Raw genomic sequence first — 20,115 nt, 5'->3', positions numbered from 1 at the left:
CACTAATATCGAGAGCCAAGGTCTATAAATAGCTTCCTTGAATTCAATGTAAAGAAGGTTGGTCAGAAGAGACACTATAGAGAAAATCCAGGAAAACGGTGACACAAGGCTGAAAGGTAAGTCTCCGAGCAAGAAATTCTTCCCATTCCAAAAGAAGAAGCTCTGTGTAAGAGGTCACTTCTATCTGGAAAGCAAGCCTGAGAGGGAAGCTTTCCACTCCATCTCATCCACACACCGACAAATATAACATCTTCAATCGGGATCTGTGTCAAGACATTGACACTCTTTCCGTATTTGTTTCTATTCTTTCATTCATCTATTGCGTTTATCTTTCTTTAATCTTTCATTCACAATTTTTACCAAATGCTTAATCTATAGATTTAATATCATTATCGTCATCATTACCATCTCTCTATTCTTTTCCATACATTCATCATCCATTTTCTCCATCATGTGTCACTAATCCTCTGGGTAAAGGGGAAGGTTTAAGTGAGTGAGTTAATCCTTGTTAAGATAATTGGTTAAGTTTAGCTAAAGCATGCTCGACGGCATATTCACCTGTGAGAGTAGAAGTGAAGATGTTATTCCGCCTATCGAGAAAGGGTTGGAAGAATGCGTTAACTAAAGCAAGAAGTATTTCTAAAGATGGAAACAACCTTGCATTCATTATGTTCATCCCTGTTTCACCATAGACATATGGGAACACGGCCGATCACTGAAAGGTGTAAGCCAAGGAAAGTGGAACCTTAATTGTGTTCTTAACAAGAATTGACAAACTTGCGATGTCCTTTCCCTCAACCCATTCTCTTTCTGATTTAATCACAAGACTTGCAACCGTATTTACTAGATTATCTTGCACAACTTCACAGCCAGTCCTCACCCTGTATCATTAATAGTTTAGACATTTATTTTATCATCACATTTTGTTTACAACGCAATTTACTTTATCACAATTTTACTTTTCATTGCAATTTACTTTTCTGCACAAACCAATTCTTTATTCTTTATGATAAACCAGTCGCATTTACCAAACTAGTATCGCATCTAAACAACAACAATCCCCGTGTTCGACCTCAAGTCAATCTGAGAAACTTGCGTTGGAATTATACTGGGTTCCAGGACAAGAAAACTTGTGACACGCACTACATCATCGCATACTACGAAGCATATCATCATCAACACATACACCTAGAACGTAGTATCGCAGCAATATCTTTATTGCAAAGAACTTGAGCGCATAGAGCATCATCATTTTCATTCATTAGCGCATAATAAGATAAAGATAAAATAACAAATTTCGTCTATCAAGTTTTTGGCGTCATTGTCGGGAACAAGAGCTTGATTCATTCATTCATCAAAGTGCATGCATAAAGATTTACAAATTTTTGTTATCAAGTTTTTGGCGCCGTTACCGAGGACAAGAGCTTGATTCATTCATTCATCAAAGTGCATGCTTAAAGATTTACAAATTTATGTTATCAAGTTTTTGGCGCCGTTGCCGGGGATTGGTAACGTTTAGTGTTGATATCTTTTGTGGTATTTTGTAGGACAGACCTCTGTTGTACTGTCTGTTTATCACGAAGAGTAGGCTGACGGTTTATGAGTATTGGTACTGATCCAGAATTCGAAGCCAACCCAGAGATCGAGCGTACTTTTCGTGCACGAGCATGCCAGAACCGAATTAGGTGAAGAAGGAACATGGCGAATAAGAATGAGAGGCCCAATGGGAATCAAGGGGTTAATCAGCCAGTGCAAGATCCTATTTTTGTTGCTGCCGATCGCAACATCCCAATGAGGAACTATGCGGCGCCGAACTTATATAACTTCTTGCCCAGAATTTTAAGACCCACGGTTGAGGAGAATGCAAGCTTCGAGATAAATTCGGTCATGCTTCAAATGATCCAAAATGCGGGGCAATTTCGAGGTATGTAAGGTGAAGACCCACACGCACATTTGACCAGCTTCATGGGAAATGTGCAACACTTTCTCCATTCCTAGCGTTACTCCGGAAGGAATTAGATTATACCCCTTCCCGTACACACTGAGGGATGAGGCAAAGATGTGGGCTCATTCTTTAGAGCCAAATGAAATTACTTCATGGGATCAGTTGGTCGAACGATTCATGAAGAAATTCTTCCCGTCGGCCGTCAACACAAGAAGACGGAGGGACGTGTTGAATTTTGAGTGGATGAAAAACAAGACTCTCAGCACCGCCCGGGTGTGATTTAGAAGATTAGTGAACAACTATCTGCACATCGGGATTCTCGATTGCATTCTGATGGAAACTTTTTACAACAGCCTGAACCGATCAACGCAAGCTGTTGCTGATGCCTCCGCAGCGGGAGGATTCATGGAAAAAACCTACACTAAAGCCAAGGTCATCTTGGATCGCATATCGCGAAACAAAGATGACTGGGTAGACATGGATACGGAGGAAGAGGCCCAGAGAGAAGAAGAACAGAAAATGCCATTGTACCAGCTGATACAATGACAACCTTGGCCGCACAAATGGCCGTAGTGACCTCTCTCCTCCAGACGATGGCAATAAATCAAGGAACCTTCTCTCAGGGTGCAGCGCAAACCAATGCGCTGGCACAAGTGGCAGCAATCAGCTGTGCACAATGCAGAGGGGGTCATTCAGTAGAAATGTGCCCATCGAACCCACAAGCAGTGTACTCCATTCAGAATAACCTGTATACCAATACATATAATCTGGGTTGGCGGAATCATTGTAATTTCAGTTGAGGAGGTAACAACGACCAAAGAGGCCAGAGGAATTCACAGAACAACTCAGGGAATCGAGGAAACCCTCCGGCTTTTCACCAAGATCTGAATCAGAGTCACCACCACCAAAGGCAATCGCACAACCAACCTTCCACAACAAACATCTTTACAAATTCATCATCCTTGGAAGCTCTGCTGAAGCAGTACATCAAGAAAAATGATGTGGTTATGCAATCGCAGGCATCTTCCATAAGGAATTTAGAGGTTTAGGTAGGGCAACTGGCTGCCGAGCTTCGAAATAGAACACTGGGAACACTCCAAGTAACTCAGAAGCCCCCGGATCTCATGAGAAGGAACAATGTCAGTAGTGACATTGTGCAGGCATGTCTGACCGCCTGCGGGGATGCAGATTACAGTAACCTTGAAGAATTTTTTCTCAATCAGCATCCCTAACATCTATCTCTACTGCTTTCTTTAATGCTTTCTTTACTGTTTTCGTACAATAGTTTATTGCTTTGTTATCGCTTTCTTGGATTAGTCTTACTACTTTTTGAATTTACTTTCATTTCAATTCTAGTTGCGTTAATTTCATGCTTTGTTGAATTTATTTACATCCATGCTTTAGATTGCGTTGAACCTAATTTCTGTGAATGAATAACAATGAACATCGCAACATCTTATCAACTTGGTTTTGGGATAAGAGTTGCGTTGTTGATGAAAAAAAAAAAAAAATTTAATAACATCCAGTATGCATTGCGATGACAGGTGTATCTTGCACTGATCGATACACTTTGCGCCCGTCTTCCTCAAATGTATTGCATTGATGGATGAGTTGCGCGCGTATGTACACTACGTCCGTCCTCAGCAAAAGTGCACTATGTCAAGGTAATGTTGCGCTAGTAGAAATACCGTGTGCCCGTCCTCCAGAAATGAGTTGAGTTGAGGGGTGTGTTGCGCTAATGCATATGTTGTGCCCGTCCTCCGCAAATATGCATTTGCCGTAACAGATGCATTGCGTTAATAATTAACATTGCGCTCGCTCGATTAAAAAGAAATAAATAAAATGAAAAAGTTTCACAGAGAGAGTAGTCGAATCGTTTAAGCTTCTGAGGGAACTATGACTTAGCAGACAAAAGGACGTCCTTTCTGCTAAATCATAATGGGAGGAGCGCGGCGGCAGGCTTTTTGAGAATATCGAAGCCTGCCACGCAGAGATTACATTGGGCCTATCAAGGCCCAACCTATAAATCTCACCTCCTTTAACCGAGGAGCTTATTTGAATCTCTCGCGAAAGAAACCCTAAAATTTCCTCTGCATACCCATTCCCTTTCCGATTTCCCTCTCCAGACCAAAATTTTCCTAACTTTTTCACTCAACCAAGCAAATGGCAGGCCAATCTTCACACTCATCCTCCCTACCATCATCACCTTCCCAAGCACCCGTCACCGCACGGGAGGCGGCATTCCTTGCTGTTAGCCACCGCTTCACCGCCCAACCCAAGCCTTCCCAAAGAATCGCCGAAAAACCTCGCAAAAGATCTTTGTAGCCAAACCACTCACCATTCGAGAAGGGCTGAGCACAGAGAGTACCCCTGCCACCAGACTTGAGGTGGCGCTCCCAGTACCTTCGATAGAAAGCGAGCTCAAACGAAGGGACGACAAAGAGGTAATTTGGAGCATTTTGAGTAATATGGAAAGAGATGGGGGGCTACCAAAAGCTGGAGTTGTAAACCAGCCCCTTCCTTCAAAGGAGGAAATAGGTGAAGCTTCGCGGAGAAGGGCCCTAGCTGTTGCGGATCCTAAGGAGACTGTTTCAACAGACTCCAATGAGGGACCCATCAGGGCCATTTTGGTGGTGGTAGGAGCGAATAAGCAGCCGGAGACGGCCGAAGGGAAGAAGAAGAGGATAAGTTAAGAAAAACGGGTGGAAAGAGATGAAGCTACCCGGTCGAAGAAGGAGAAGAAAGAAAAGAAGACGAGTGAAAAGAAACAACGCAGTCAAGAAGAGAAACGCCTGAAGAAGGAAGAGAAAAGGAAGAGGGTGGAAAGCCCGGATTTTGGCAGAGAGTCAACCACCGCAAGGTGGAAGAGGGGATGTCAATGCAAGCCAAAGCATCAGTGCAACCACAAGTTTCATCACCGCATATAAGAATGGTTGCGTCTGAAGATAGAGAAGATCCTGACATTACCCCTCTGATGCGGCGTCGCAAGGGTCAAAAAGTGACCCATTATTCTTTCAACGCATAGCAGAAGAAGAGAAGAAAAGAAAAAGAGAAGCAGAGAAGAAGCAAAAAAAGATGTCACGTGCGTGCCACATCATCACATCAGGCGATTTGCCCAGAAAAATCCACGATGAAGAGGTTTGCCATGACAACGCAAGGGTGGCAGAAGAAGAAAGAAGAAGGCTCGAGGATGAGCAACGCATTTTGCTTGCCTCGGAGCAGTTTGAGAGAGAAATGAGAGAAGAAAAAGAAAAAGAAAAGAAGGAGAAAGAGGAGAAGGAAAGACTCCACAAAGCCAATGTACAGCGCGTCAGAGAAAATAAAAGAAAAGAAGTGGAGGAATGGAAAAGGGAAAAAGAAGAGCAACGCAAGGAAAGGGAATGCAAACAAAGACAAAAATCTCGCCTTGCGTTTGCTCAAGACAAGGGCAAAGCTAAAGTTGAGAGCAGCGAGCTTGCGTCGACCAGGAGACGGCCATCATCAAAGAAATAAAATGATGATATGATGATGGAAATGGGTTTCTTCCCTACGTCGACACCACTACTAGATTTAATCACAAGTGTAGTGTTAGAACATGGGTGGGAAACCTTTTGCCAATGTCCTTCCATTGTTATTCCTATGGTAGTGAGGGCCTTTTATCATGGGCAGCTCCATGCCACCGAAGATGCGGTGATCATTGAAGGGTGGACAGTGTCATTCAGCGCAAAGGACATCAATGAGCTCTACAAGTTGAAGAATTTCTCGGAAGCACCGGGTAACAAGATAATTGATGATCCTGAAGAAGTACACATGGAAGATGCGCTGAAGGTATTAACGCAACCGAGCACCTAGTGGTCGGTTTCATTAACAGGCATCAAGACCCTTGCCTCCAACAAGCTGCTCCCAGAGGTGCGACTTTGGGTATACTTGGTGAAATGGCAACTCATCCCAACAACGCATGATAAAACAATTTCAAGGGATCGAGTGATGGCCGCATATTGTATTACGCGTGGCATTCCGATCGATGTAGGCCAGCTTATTGCGAAGCAGATTCAAGGCTTTGTTGGCCGTGTGAGAGGTTAATACTTCTTTCCATGAACGATTTCGAGTTTGTCCCTCTCTGTGGGCGTAGGCATTGACGAAGATGCCTGAAGTGCACGGCATGATCCATACGAAGATCCTGAGAATGCTTCTCAAGGATTCCCTACATTGCCCCGAGCTTACAACCAAAAGGCCCCTTATAGATCTGAATGCACTGCAGCAACCCAAGCCAAAGAAGCAGCGCCGAAATGATAAAGGAAAGGAAAAATTCCAAGAACAATCACTGCAAGAGCAAACCCAACTACCCTTGGACCTCTTGCCTTTAATCATTCGACCGCCTAGCACTCCAATAGAGCCCCTTTCCCCTCTTCCATAACACTTCACCAACCTACTTCTTGCTCCTGATTCAAACCCCGCATCACCAGCAGCGTCCTCCTATCATCCATCTCTACCTCACTTTTCACCACCATTGTCGTATGTTGACGACCCACACTGTTTGGGAGCAGGCCCTTCCTGTCATACCCCGCCCTAGACCACCTTCTTAGCCTAGAGAAAGGCGTGACTGCAGCAGTTATCAACCCTTGGGCTGACACTTACTACCTAATAAATCTTGCGGAATAACTCTAATACCAATTATAATTCATATGCAACGGGACGTCTTTAGGCCCACAATTTATTAACTTAGAAACATAATATGCTTAGAGTCATTACAACACTATATTTACAAGTCCCAAAACCCACAGACACTAGTCTCTATATGAACAATAGTAACATGTGTACAATATTAACAGTAACCATCTAACAAACGGTTACAAGTCTTTTGGTCCTTTAGGGCAGAGCAGATACAGAGCTATCTTCAGAGGATTTGACCGCTACCTGTGGGGGGGGGGGGACATTTGAAAATGGGGTGAGCTTATGCCCAGTGAGTGACCCATAAAACATAGTTGATTCTCATGCAAAATCTCAATAAAGAGTTTAACTGAAACATAAGCTTCTACAGTACGTGTACTACAGCATAAACATTTTCCAAGCATAAAACATATAAAGTTGTTTTAATCATAAAACAGTAAAATCATTTCTCAATTCAAAGTACCCCACTGTGGGTAAAACAATCCCAACACCAACTACTAGTTCAGAGAGAACCCTTTTGCTCAATCTCTAACTCTATTTACCTGTGGCCACACTAAGTACCGTCACACATTAGGTACTTCTGCTCAGATACCTTCTTAATGTCCTTCCGTATCGAGCTACTAGGATACCTTCTCAAACGTCCTTCAGTATCCTGTTCGCTTGGTACCTTCTCAAACATCCTTCAGTACCAATAGATACCTTCTCAAATGTCCTTCAGTATCTAGTTGGGCGGATACCTTCTCAAATGTCCTTTGGTATCACATTTTAGTAAAACTAGTCATAAATGACTTTTCTCTTTAAAGCATGTAAAGTATAACAGATATAAAACATGGCTTTAAAGATGTTAACGCATGCTGGATCAAATCAACACATGTAAATAGTTTTTCAACAATTTCTCACACATGCATGCGTTCAAAACATAATTCACAACTTGCTTGGAAATTACTTCATAAAACTAGTAGGCATGAGAATATTCTTGAAAACATGCTTTCTATAACACGTTGTAATCAAACAGTTTAAGAAAAATGTTTTAGTCAAAACATTTTAGCCACTCACCTTGATTTCTTATGAGCTTTTCACTCTAGTGTCTCCTCTGGCTCCTTTTCACCCCCAGAATCTAGATTCAACTTACAGTTTAGATTACTCATAGTTTTGACCTTATTTTGAAATACTTCCTTCTAAAAACTTATTCTAAAATATATCAGGAAGCTTACCCTAAACTTTTAGCTCAGAAATCTTCGTGGTTTGGCCGGAATCACAGAATATTCAAGACTGGCCCAGACCGATCCAATAGTCTGACCCTTCTGCCTTCTTTTCAATCTCCAACCTGGTTCCTTTGAGTTTTTTCCTCCGGCATCCCTAGTCTGAAAACTAGACTTCCAGAGCTTTCTTATGGCTTTAAAATCACTCCAAACACACGAGTATATTGGGAGATCTTCTCGTCCAAATTTGATGCGTTCTCCTCAATCCTCACTATCCAATGCGCTCTACTCTCCCTCTCTTTTTACGTAATTTCTGATTTTGTGATTTGAGAATGAAGTTCCAAAGGCTCTATTTATAGGCGTCCAAAATTTCCCTGGTGTTGACACCACCTACTTGGCTGCATGGCCAAGTGTTTACCTCTCCCCTTATCAACGCAAGCTTGTATCATCTTGGCCCAAAGTGTCTTCTTCATATGCGTCCACCACAATTCCTTAGCCCTTAAGAATTTCTCCCAATAAGACACATGATTTGGCTGACATTTGCCCTTGTGACCTCACCCTCCGTGTTCAGCTTAGGGTTTTCAATGCATGATCCACAATAATGCAGCCAAATTTAACGCATATATGCTTGCCCAGCCGTTGGATGCATAGGCGAGGCCCTTCGACCGCGTGGACGAGGCGTTCGAATGCAGCACTGGATGAGGCAATGTTGTATGCACAGGCTACTCTCGCTCTCTCCACTCTCACTGGTGTCGATCTCTCCAATCTCACTGGTGTCGCTCTCTCCCACTTTCTCGCTCATAATCTCGCTCTCTTCAATCTCGCTGGTGTAGCTCTCTCCCACTTTCTCGCTCATACTCTCGCTCTCTCTCCCACTTTCTCACTGGTCTTGCTCTCTCCAATCTCGGTCTCTCCCATTTTCTCTCTAATCTCACTAATCTTGTTGTTAGCTACTGTGAACATTGTTTGTCTCCGTGCAACTTCTACACATTTTTTTTTCCAGATTTTCCAAAATAATTTCCCATATTTTTCTCAGTTCTTCAATCCTTTCTTCAGCCATAACGCATTTCATATAACTTCTTTATACTTAGCTGAATTTTTCCGAAATTTCCCAAACTCAATTTCCATATTTTCTCTTTTCAAATCCCCATTCCTTCTTCACCATTCCACACTAACTTCCTCGTCAACCTATTTATTGTACAAATTTCATTACAATTTTACCAATTAAAGCTCAACTTAAATTATTCAAGGAAAATCTACTTAACACTTAGAAATTTCCTTCCCTTTAACATAGGATTTAACTTTCACTTAGCTAATTTCTTTTATCACTTTCTTAAGTAAGGAAAATAGAAATCCGGGTTTCACACTTCCGCTCAACCTCAAACCGATGCTGGTAAGACATCGAAGGCGCAACCCACCATCGCATCCCTTGCTGCTGACTTAGCAGATATGTGGTCCTTCTTTTCTCATCAGCTCAACTTCTTCCGCCAAGCAATAACGGAGTTGCAGGAGAGCAACGCAGAGTTGCAACGCAGTAATACAATGGTGCGATAGGCGTTGGTTAATATTCAACGCAATATCTTTACCATCCGCCTGAATCAGAGACAGAAGGCAGAGTGCAACCATGAGTACTTCAATTACTTAACAGCATATCTACATGGTCCCATGGTGCCTCCCCATCTACAGCAACCTCTGCAGTTTCAAAAAGCGCCTCAACGAGCTCCTCCGCAACATCCTCCTCAAGATCCCCCACCGCAACTCTAAATTTGGGGGTGTGCCACCGTCTCCTCAATTTTGCAATTTTTCTTTGTGTCCATTCATTCAAATTTTTTTATATAGAAGCTATACCTTGTATTCTTTTGTACAAGCTACAATTTGGTGTTGCGATATTTATGATTTTTTGTATACTTAGACAAATTTTATACAACTGAGTAATTATTTTTTCCATATGCATTAGCCTCTTTACTTTTATCATCCTTTGTCAATTATTGCGGTAATTTTTGTCTTTTATTTACGCTGCCATGATGAGTAGTATGCATACCCTTAGCAAACTTTCTTTATACATTGCATTTTCTGCCTAACACTTAGACAATTCATCGCAATAGCTCTACTTTACCTTCTTTATTTCAAGACTCTGCTCAAACCTTCTTTTCAAAATTTTGACTAAGTGTTCTGTCTTTTCTGTCCAAAACAACGCAATGAGGACCTTGCGCATCTCTAAATTTGGGGGTGGGGAAGGTCTAAGCAGATGCGATCGAGTGGATGCGGTCATATCAGGCAAATGCATTCATCATTAGTACCCAAAAAAACAAAATCATAAAAACTCCATTGTCAGTGCAAGGAAAAATCCCAACCTGATAAGAGTTAAGTCGTGAAAGGAACCTACTCGTAATTGGATGTTCGCATGACACCCATGGGAGCAAGTCAAAACAAATGTAGGTTTCTAGGATCGACGCAATAGAAAAAAAAAAGAGAGAAAATAAGAATAAAAGAGACAACTCCTCTGAGCAGCAAAAGTAAAACTTGGCTGAGGATCAAGAGTTGAAGTTGAGATTGGTACACAACCGTAGTTAGATGCTCGCATGACACCCGTGGAAGCAAGCCAAAACGAAGGGTGTAACCATGATCAACATTCTCTAATAAGGTGACGCAATCCAGGCCACCGCATAAAGACGCACTTCGTTGTTTTTGTAAGAAGAGGTAAAACATTCTTCTCAAAACTAGAAGGGAACTTTGGGTAGAGGTTTGTTTTAGATAAGAATAAAGTAGAACATGTGAAGAAATGTTAAAGGATAGAAGGAACTTGCGGTGTTGAGTAATTTTGTAGAGGTGGAGCATTCGGAGTAGCTGATCGATGCAAAGTTAGGATGGGAGTTGAGCGGAATTACCTTAGTCGAAGATATGCTTGAGGGAAAGCATATATCTAAATTTGGGGGTGTGATAACTTGTAGAAATAAAATTTATTTATGTTTTTTTATTTAGATTATGCGGCAAAAAGAAGGAAAAGTTGCATCGACAGTATAGAAATTGGCTTAGAAATACGAAAATTGTAAAGTGTCGTGAACACACCCACTAACCCCATTGCGATGGCGAAATGGAATGTCCAAGTCTTTGTTTTGCAGGAAATAGGTTACCGCATGCGTTAATTGCTCGAGGAAAAAAATGAACAACGCATCCACACAGCATGTGGCAATCGATCAAGAACAAAGAAAGATCAACGCAATTGCAGCGCATGTGATGATCGATCATGGATTCAAGCGATCAACGCATTTTCATCGCATGCGGCAATCAACAAGAGATCAAAACAACTACACCGCATGCGGCGATCGATCAAAGATGTGAAGAGCAACGCATACGCAGGAGATTCTAACAAGTGTACAGCGTTTCTATTGTACGATTCTGACAAATTCATCGTGGAGCAAGGCAGACATTTCCATTACGCCATGGCAGGAATTATCAGATTTTCAGAGTGGGACCACTAATATCGAGAGCCAAGGTCTATAAATAGCTTCCTTGAATTTAATGTAAAGAAGGTTGGTCCGAAGAGACATTGTAGAGAAAATTGGGGAGAACGATGAGACAAGGCTAAAAGGTAAGTCTCCGAGCAAGAAATTCTTCCCATTCCTGAAGAAGAAGTTCTGTGCAAGAGGTCACTTCTACCTGGAAAGTAAGCCTGAGAGGGAAGCTTTCCACTCCATCTCATCCACACGCCGACAAACACAACGTCTCCGATCGAGATCTGTGTCAAGACATTGACACTCTTTCCGTATTTGTTTTTATTCATTCATTCATTTTCTGTGTTCATCTTTCTTTAATCTTTCATTCACAATCTGTACCAAACGCTTAATCTATAGATTTAATATCATTATCGTCATCATTACCATCTCTCTGTTATTTTCCATACATTCATCATCCATTTTCTCCATCATGTGTCACTAATCCTCTGGGTAAAGGGGAAGGATTAAGCGAGTGAGTTAATCCTTGTTAAGGTAATCAGTTAAGTTTAGCTAAAACATGCTCGACGGCATATTCACCTGTGAGAGCAGAAGTGAAGATGTTATTCCGCCTATTGAGAAAGGGTTGGAAGAATGCGTTAACTAAAGTGAGAAGTATTTACAAAGATGGAAACAACCTTGCATTCATTACATCCATCCCTGTTTCATCATAGACATATGGGAACATGGTTGATCACTGAAAGGTGTAAGCCAAGGGAAAGCGGAACCTTAGTTGCGTTCTCAACCAGAATTGACAAACTTGCGATGTCCTTTCCCTCAACCCATTCTCTTTCTGATTCAATCACAAGACTTGCCACCACATTCACTAGATTATCTTGCACAACTTCACAGCCAGTCCTCACCCTGTATCATTAATAGTTTAGACATTTATTTTATCATCGCATTTTATTTACAACGCAATTTACTATATCGCAATTTTACTTTTCATCACAATTTACTTTTCTACACAAACCAATTCTTTATTCTTTATGATAAACCGATCGCATTTACCAAATTAGTATCGCATCTAAACAACAACAATCCCCGTGTTCGACCTCAAGTCAATCTGAGAAACTTGCGTTAGAATTATATTTGGTTCCAGCGCAAGAAAACTTGTGACACGCACTACATCATCGCATATTACGAAGCATATCATCATCAACGCATACACCTAGAACGTAGTATTGTAGCAATATCTTTATCGCAAAGCACTTGAGCACATAGAGCATCATCATTTTCATTCATTAGCGCATAATAAGATAAAGATAAAATAACAAATTTTGTCTATCAAGTTTTTGACACCGTTGTCGGGGACAAGAGCTTGATTGATTTATTCATCAAAGTGCATGCTTAAAGATTTACAAATTTTTGTTATCAAGTTTTTGGCGCCGTTGTCGGGGACAAGAGCTCGATTCATTCATTCATCAAAGTGCATGCTTAAAGATTTACAAATTTTTGTTATCAGATATTTATTCATCAGGCTTATATAGGAAAATTTTTGAAAAGATTCTATATGAACAAAACACATCTATTGAACATTCCAATGGAAGTTCCTTCACTAGATGTGAAAAAAGATACATTTCAACCTCGAGATGATAATGAAAAACTTCTTGGTCCTGAAGTACCATATCCTAGTGCAATTGGTGCACTTATGTATCTTGTTAAATAATACAGTACCAGATATTGTATTTTTAGTAAATTTATTAGCTAGATATAGTTCTTTTCCGAAAAAAAGGTATTGGAATGGAATTAAACATATACTTTGCTATCTTCAAGGAACAATTGATATGGAGATTTGTTATATTCAAATAAATCAAATTTTGATCAGTTGGTTATGCAGATTCTAGATATTTATCTGGTCCACAAAAAGTTAGGTCTCAAATAGGTTATCTATTCACATATGGAGGAATTGCTATATCATGACGATCAGTGAAATATACCATAATAACCACTTCCTCAAATCATGCTGAAATTCTTGCAATCCATGAGGCTAGTCTATATGTGTGGCTAAGATCAATGACTCAGCACATTTGTGGAACACGTGGCTTGTCTTCTAGTAAAAGTCTTCCACCGATATTATATGAAGACAACACCGCATGTATAGCCTAAATCAAAGGAGAATATATTAAAAGAGATAGAACAAAACATATTTCACCAAAGATCACAGTATAACAAATTTTGAAGAGTAACCTAACAGACTTACTTTCAAAGGGGCATCACCAACCACAACCTTTGAAAAAATGGTGCACAACATTGGAATACAGTGATTCAAAGATCTCAAGTGATGTTTTCATGAGGGGGAGCAAATGTATTATATTCTTTTAGAAGTATCAGATTATATAAAATATGTACTCTTTTTCTTTCACTATAATTTATTTTCCATTGGGTTTTTTCCTAGTAAGGTTTTAACGAGACATTATATATATATATATATATATATATATATGAAATATAGCATCTAAGGGGGAGTATTATAAATAATATAAAGTATGTGTAATATAGATGCTCATGCTTAGTATCCAAAGACCAAGTGTCATACTCCTATTACCCCATGTATTGTCTATGTGTCTCAAGATTACACACTCTTAGTGTTTATGTAATGACACATCCTTATTTTCCAATTGTCTATAAATAGTGGCATTTGGTGAATCTTGAAAATGTGCACATATTGGTGAGAAATAAAGATAAATTCCATAACTCTATAATTTCCTATATTCATAATTTTATATTTTTAGTTATGTTACTTTATTTTATTTATTTTAATATTATAACATCTTGGTATTTGTATTTCCATTGTGTCTCGTTTTACTCTTCAATTTTACAAACTCTTTTTTTTTAGGGTAATCAATGGGTACCATTTTTAGAAATAATAATCAAGTGTATAACATCATTCAAAAAAATTGCAAATATAGACAAATCTATCAGTCATAGACTTTTATCGTCGATAATCTCCAAGTCTATCACTGATAGACTCATATTCATAATATGGTTTATCACTGATATACTATTTAAATTTGGCCATATTTGTAATCTTTTTTACATTATATTATATTTATTAATACTTTGGTCTAATATCTATATTTGCAACTATCCCTTTTTCTTAACTCCAATATATATAACCTCAAGTCAAATCCTAGTTTTCATCAAGCAAAGTCAATACCTATATAATATCTTCTTAAATTCTAAATCCCTCGATATTTCAAACAATGTTTAAACAAACTAAATCAAAAATTCCAAATCTCTCATCAAATAAGTTTTAGTTAATTATCTTTTTAAATCTAACTCAATTTGGCTCCAAAATCCAAAATTAAAGGAACTTAAAGCCAAATGATTTTGGATAATTTATCTGAAATCGGGATGTTACATTCCAAAAATTCATAACAATTAGTAACGATTTGATTAATGACCCAAGAAGTTAATTAACGAATAATTGTTACAAAACCTAAGGGCTCGTGACATTTGAGGTATGTTGAAATACATCCTAAACTTTTTACTCTCTAGCGCTCTAAACAAGTACTGACATGATCATCAGAGTGTTGGTAGCCAAGCATGATATCAATGCAAGTTTTTCTTGCATTGTACAATGGTGATCGTTCAATTCCTCCTGAAAATTAGAAATTCACAGTTAATACCAAATTTCGGTATCTTTTAACATTTAAAGTGAAAACTTATGACCTGTTTGATAATATTCCTCTTTTCCATTTTCCGTTTTCCGTTTGTTGCTTCTTTTTTTATCTGTTTTCTATATAATTAAAGACTAGAAACAAGAATATATTTCAAAACTATTCTTGTTTTCAATTTCTTGAATGAAAAAAAAACATAAACTTGTTTGGTAACTATTTTTTGTTTTCGTTTCTTGTTTCTTGTTTTTTTATTTTTTGTAGTAATATAATTTTTTTTTAAAAAATGTCATACATTAATATTGAAAAAAAACTATCAAAAGTTTATTTCATCTAATACAAATAAGTTTCAATATACTACTAAATACAAAAACAAAGTTGTATCTATCCTTCAAATATTACCCAATTTTGATTAGCAATGTCATTTCTCACTCGAGTCATTCAGTGTCTGATACTAGTAGAGCAAAGAGCAAGTTTAGTTAATTTGTAGAACAAGAAATATAAACTGAAGCAAAAACGAAAAGTGGTTTCTCAAATGTGTCCCCTTTTTAGAGACGCTTAAATTCAAAAATGAGAAATAGAAATAGAAAACAGATCATACGACCCTTAAACTTCTAACATCGTGAACACATACTTTGGTTAGCATACAAAATCCAACATAATTCTATACGAAACGTGAATTTTAATGAAAATGATGCATGTCTTGGATTTGAATACTATTTATTTTTCTTTAACGAAAAAATGAAACTAAACTAAAAAGGAAAAAGTAGAACAGTTGTTCAAGAAAATTTAGAGAAAAGAATGTATCTTTTGCCCTTCAAATTATAAACAAAACACTACTTCGAAAGAAATCCCTTTGGTCCTACGACGTTTCTGATCAAAGTTTTTCTGTAACATTATCTCGTTGGATCTTGTGCTTTTCAGTAATTTCCAGTCCCCGATCTGTCTTCTTCATTCTGAACTCGCCAGCTTTTCTTCATTTCTTTCTTTTTTTCTTTTCTTAAGGCAATTTTGATCTTTCTTTTTCCTATCAATTATTAGCCCCTACTTCCATGTCCTATAATTTCTTTTTCTTGCTTCGTGTGTGATTTTTTTTTCCAAGGATGAAAATATTTATCAATATATTATATATAGCGAATGGTTTAATATCAATATTAAATATTCATAAATATCTCTAACATCTTTTACAAATGCTCCTAAAACATATCTATTTAAACCAATACGAATAGGAATACTAATAGCAATAACCGTAATTTAGTTTAGAAGTAAAAATAACTTAATTATTAATCTAAATAAATTTTATCAATTTCGTGACTTATAAAAATATCTACGGATATCGATATTTTATCGATATAAAGTTTGATATCGACGTCGATATTTTAATCTTTGATTTTTCTCGGATTGCGAAATGCCTAAGCCAATTTGAAATCAATATGCAAACTAATCCTTTAAAACTCTTGTCAACGTAATGTTCAAAGAAAAAAATATAGTCAATGTATGACGTAAGTATTAAGCAATAAAATTCAAATGACACTAATTAATTTATTTAGTGGTAAGAAAAGGAAATTTTAACAAACGAAAAAAATGTCAAACTATTTATTAGTGAATAATAAATTTCTATAGATATTGATAGACTTGTATTACTTTCTATTAGTCTCTATCAAAGAATATTAAAATTTTATTATTTTATGTAAATAGTTTCTCTTATTTATTTTATTTTTTAAAATCTTCCCATATTTATAAATTTATTCATTTAAAAAAAATTCAAATGATATGGTAATCAAATAGAGCCTTAAAGACTTATAAAAAAATATATTTAAAGGGCCTAAAATAAAATCCATAGATACTGGTTGAATGAGCCTATATAAATACAATTTTAAATATTATGTTTGATAAATTATTTTTTAGTATAAACACTAAATAGACATGAAACTAAAAAATGAAACTTGCATTTTTATGTTTTATATGTTTAAGCATCCTGTTGTTTACTTTCACGCTATTTCATTTCAATCCTAAACATTTTAAAATTTAAAACTTGATACAATTTTGGGATTCATGATATATATAAATCCACACATGTCCTCTATATATATATATATATATATTATTGGATAATAATAGTAATAATATAAGTTTTGTAAACCTGTTTTGTTTTTAGTTTTCCAAGTTTAGTTTTGTTTTCGGAAAAAAAAAATTATCGAAAGTGAGGAATAAAACAAAGAAACTAATGGGTAGGAGTATTATTTATAAACTTAATTTTTTTTTTTTAAAAAAAAAAATTAACTCTCGTTTAGTAACCATTGTGTTTTTTGTTTTTTAGTTTTTAAGCTTATTTCGTCTTATTTTTTTATAATGATTTGTAATATTTTCTTAAGGGTTGTTTTCAAATATAGGAAAATGAACCAAAATATTTACAAATATAGAAAAAAATTCACTATCTATCTACTACAGACCATGATAGACTACTATATGTGTCTATTATGACACAGATAGAGATAGTAGTGATCTATTGCAGCCTATTATAGATAAATTATGACATTTTGCTGTTATTTGTAAATATTTTAAGCAATTTTGTCATTTAAAATAAATTTTCTTTTTTTTTTTTTAAGTACCAAAGTTGAATTTTGAACTAAATTCCAAAAATAAAACAAGTTTTCAAAAACACTATTTTTTTTTGTTTTTAGAATTTAACTTGATTTTCGAATATATTGATCAAAATTAAAGTAGATAATAAAGTAAGAAATTTAGAGGTCTAAAGATTTTTTTTTTCTTTTCTTTTTTTTAGCCTTACATATTTGAGTATGTTAAAACTAAAAGTAAAATAAAATAATTATGAAAGCTTAACACAAAATGGACAGGACAATTTAAAAGGGTCATTTGCTTATTATTGCAACTAGCATTTTCTAATTTAATGTTTTTTAAAAAAAGAGGAAAAATTTAAAGGAACTTTTCATCTTGAAAGAAACATGAGGGTGACAATTTATGCTTGATTATTTGATTTTTGTTGTATTTAGATTTGATTTTATATTGACATTATTCTCAATAAGTTCGAGTAAAACCAATTCTCTATTATAATTTTATTTATAGTTTATTTCAAAGATTTCTCTCATGTTCCTATCCTATATAACCATCGATATAATTGAATATTTGTGTAATTTACCTCCTCTTATTTTCTTCTCGTTAAAGTATTTATTTCTTCCATCTATTTTCTTTTTACTTTCAATTTGGATAATTATTTTAAATAATACAATTGTTAGAAATATTTTCAAATATAATAAAAATATATTATCTATTAGTGATAGACAATGAAAGATATTGATAGACGTCTATCAATGTCAGTGATAGACAATAAAATTTTACTATATTTATAAATAAATTGACTCATTTTCCTATATTTAAAAATAGTTATATGATTTTTTCTCACGGCTTATTTTTTTGTTTGTAACTTTTATATGCATGCATCCTATGGCTTCCATGAATAAAATGAAGTGAATAAGAAAAATAAAGTAAATTCTTGTAAGCTGTTCTATATTATATGGAATGCTTTAAGGAAAAAAAAATGTGAATGAACGACGTAAAATATAATACCTTTCTTGAATATTAGAATATCTTTTATTTTAAACAATAATAAATAAATATACAATTTTCTCCCTAATATTTATATAATTTTACATCTACAATATACTTTTTTTTTCCCCAAAGGATACCAATTTGAACACAACTTTGTGGTTATGACTTTGGTTTTTTTTTTAATAAGTTCGAAATTTTATGATACATGTCAACAACCAAGATGTTATCTATAGTTTGAATCCCCGCTTCTTATTGTATTACAAAATTAAATTAGAATCATTTAATTTTTAAAAATTATACTTATATTTTTCTTTTTTATCAAAGTTTTCATTTTTCCTAACTAAATACTTACGACCTTTTTGGTAAAGAACCGATAAGAAAATAGAAATTTAAAAAATAAGGGATTCAATGAAAACATAATTGTATTCCATGTTTTTCATATTTGTGTTTAGCAACAAATCCAGAAATTGAATTCTAATTTAAACAATTATTTAAAATATGTGAAATATAATATTTATAAATCACAAAAGTAGTTGTAGTTACCCACTAAATATTAGTTGGCAATAAATCATTATTAATTTATTTAGGATTGTTTTAAAATAAAGGAAAATGAGCCAACTTATTTACAAATATAACAAAATGTTGTCTATCCGAAATAGACTGCGATAGACTTCCATCATGGTCTATGGTCTATCGCTTAATGAAAGAAATCTATCGTGATCTATCACTAATAGGTAGAGACATTTTGCTATATATACTAGAAATATTTTCAGCAGTTTTACCATTTATTTATGAACATGTTTTATGTTACAAAAACATTGTATAATAATAATACATTACATAATACATATTTTAATTTTTTAAAATTAAATTGAGTTTATTACCTTTCTTTAATATAATTTTGTATCTTAAAATTTAAAATTCAAAATATGGATACAATTACAACATAAAAATATTATTTTTAAAATTTTGGATCACAAAGCCCGAAAATAATTTTCAAAAACAGAATTTAGGTTGTATCCTGAATACATTTATTGAGCTCAGTGAATCTGAAACATAAAATAGGATATGGATTGAAATTCTAAAAGAAAAAAAAAAGAGAGATTTTCAAAAATAAAAAAGGAAAATTATTTACACAAAATATCAAAATTTAATCTTCTTTGATAGAGGTTGATAGAGGTCTATCAATTTCTGTCAATGATAGAAATAGATAAAAATTAATCACTAGTAGATGCTGACAGAAGTCTAACAATATCTATCAGTGTTTTTTTGCTAATTCTGTAAATAGTTTGACGTTTTTTCTATCTATGAAAATTTTTCAAAGAAAAAAAAATACTAAAACTACATTTAGTAGTTTTCAAAAATGTTCTTTTCAAACAAAGAAAAATGAATCAACTTATTTATAGATATAGCAAAATGCCACTATCTATTAGCGAAAGACTGCGATAGATATTTATTCGTGTCTAATAAATATCTATCGTAATATATCACTGATAGATATTGATATTTTGTCATACTTGAAAATATTTCAACAGTTTTATTAATTAAAACAACTACCCTTTTCAAATTTTAGTTTAGTTTTTCAAAACACTCTTAAAAATAGATACTAAAACAAATAAATTAATAGAGGGAAG

The sequence above is a fragment of the Benincasa hispida genome, chromosome 1 (genome assembly GCF_027475165.1).
Source record: "Benincasa hispida cultivar pf3 chromosome 1, pf3_genome.v1.1, whole genome shotgun sequence".
NCBI classification, from domain to species: Eukaryota; Viridiplantae; Streptophyta; class Magnoliopsida; order Cucurbitales; family Cucurbitaceae; genus Benincasa; species Benincasa hispida.
This window is presented reverse-complemented; position numbering follows the sequence as displayed.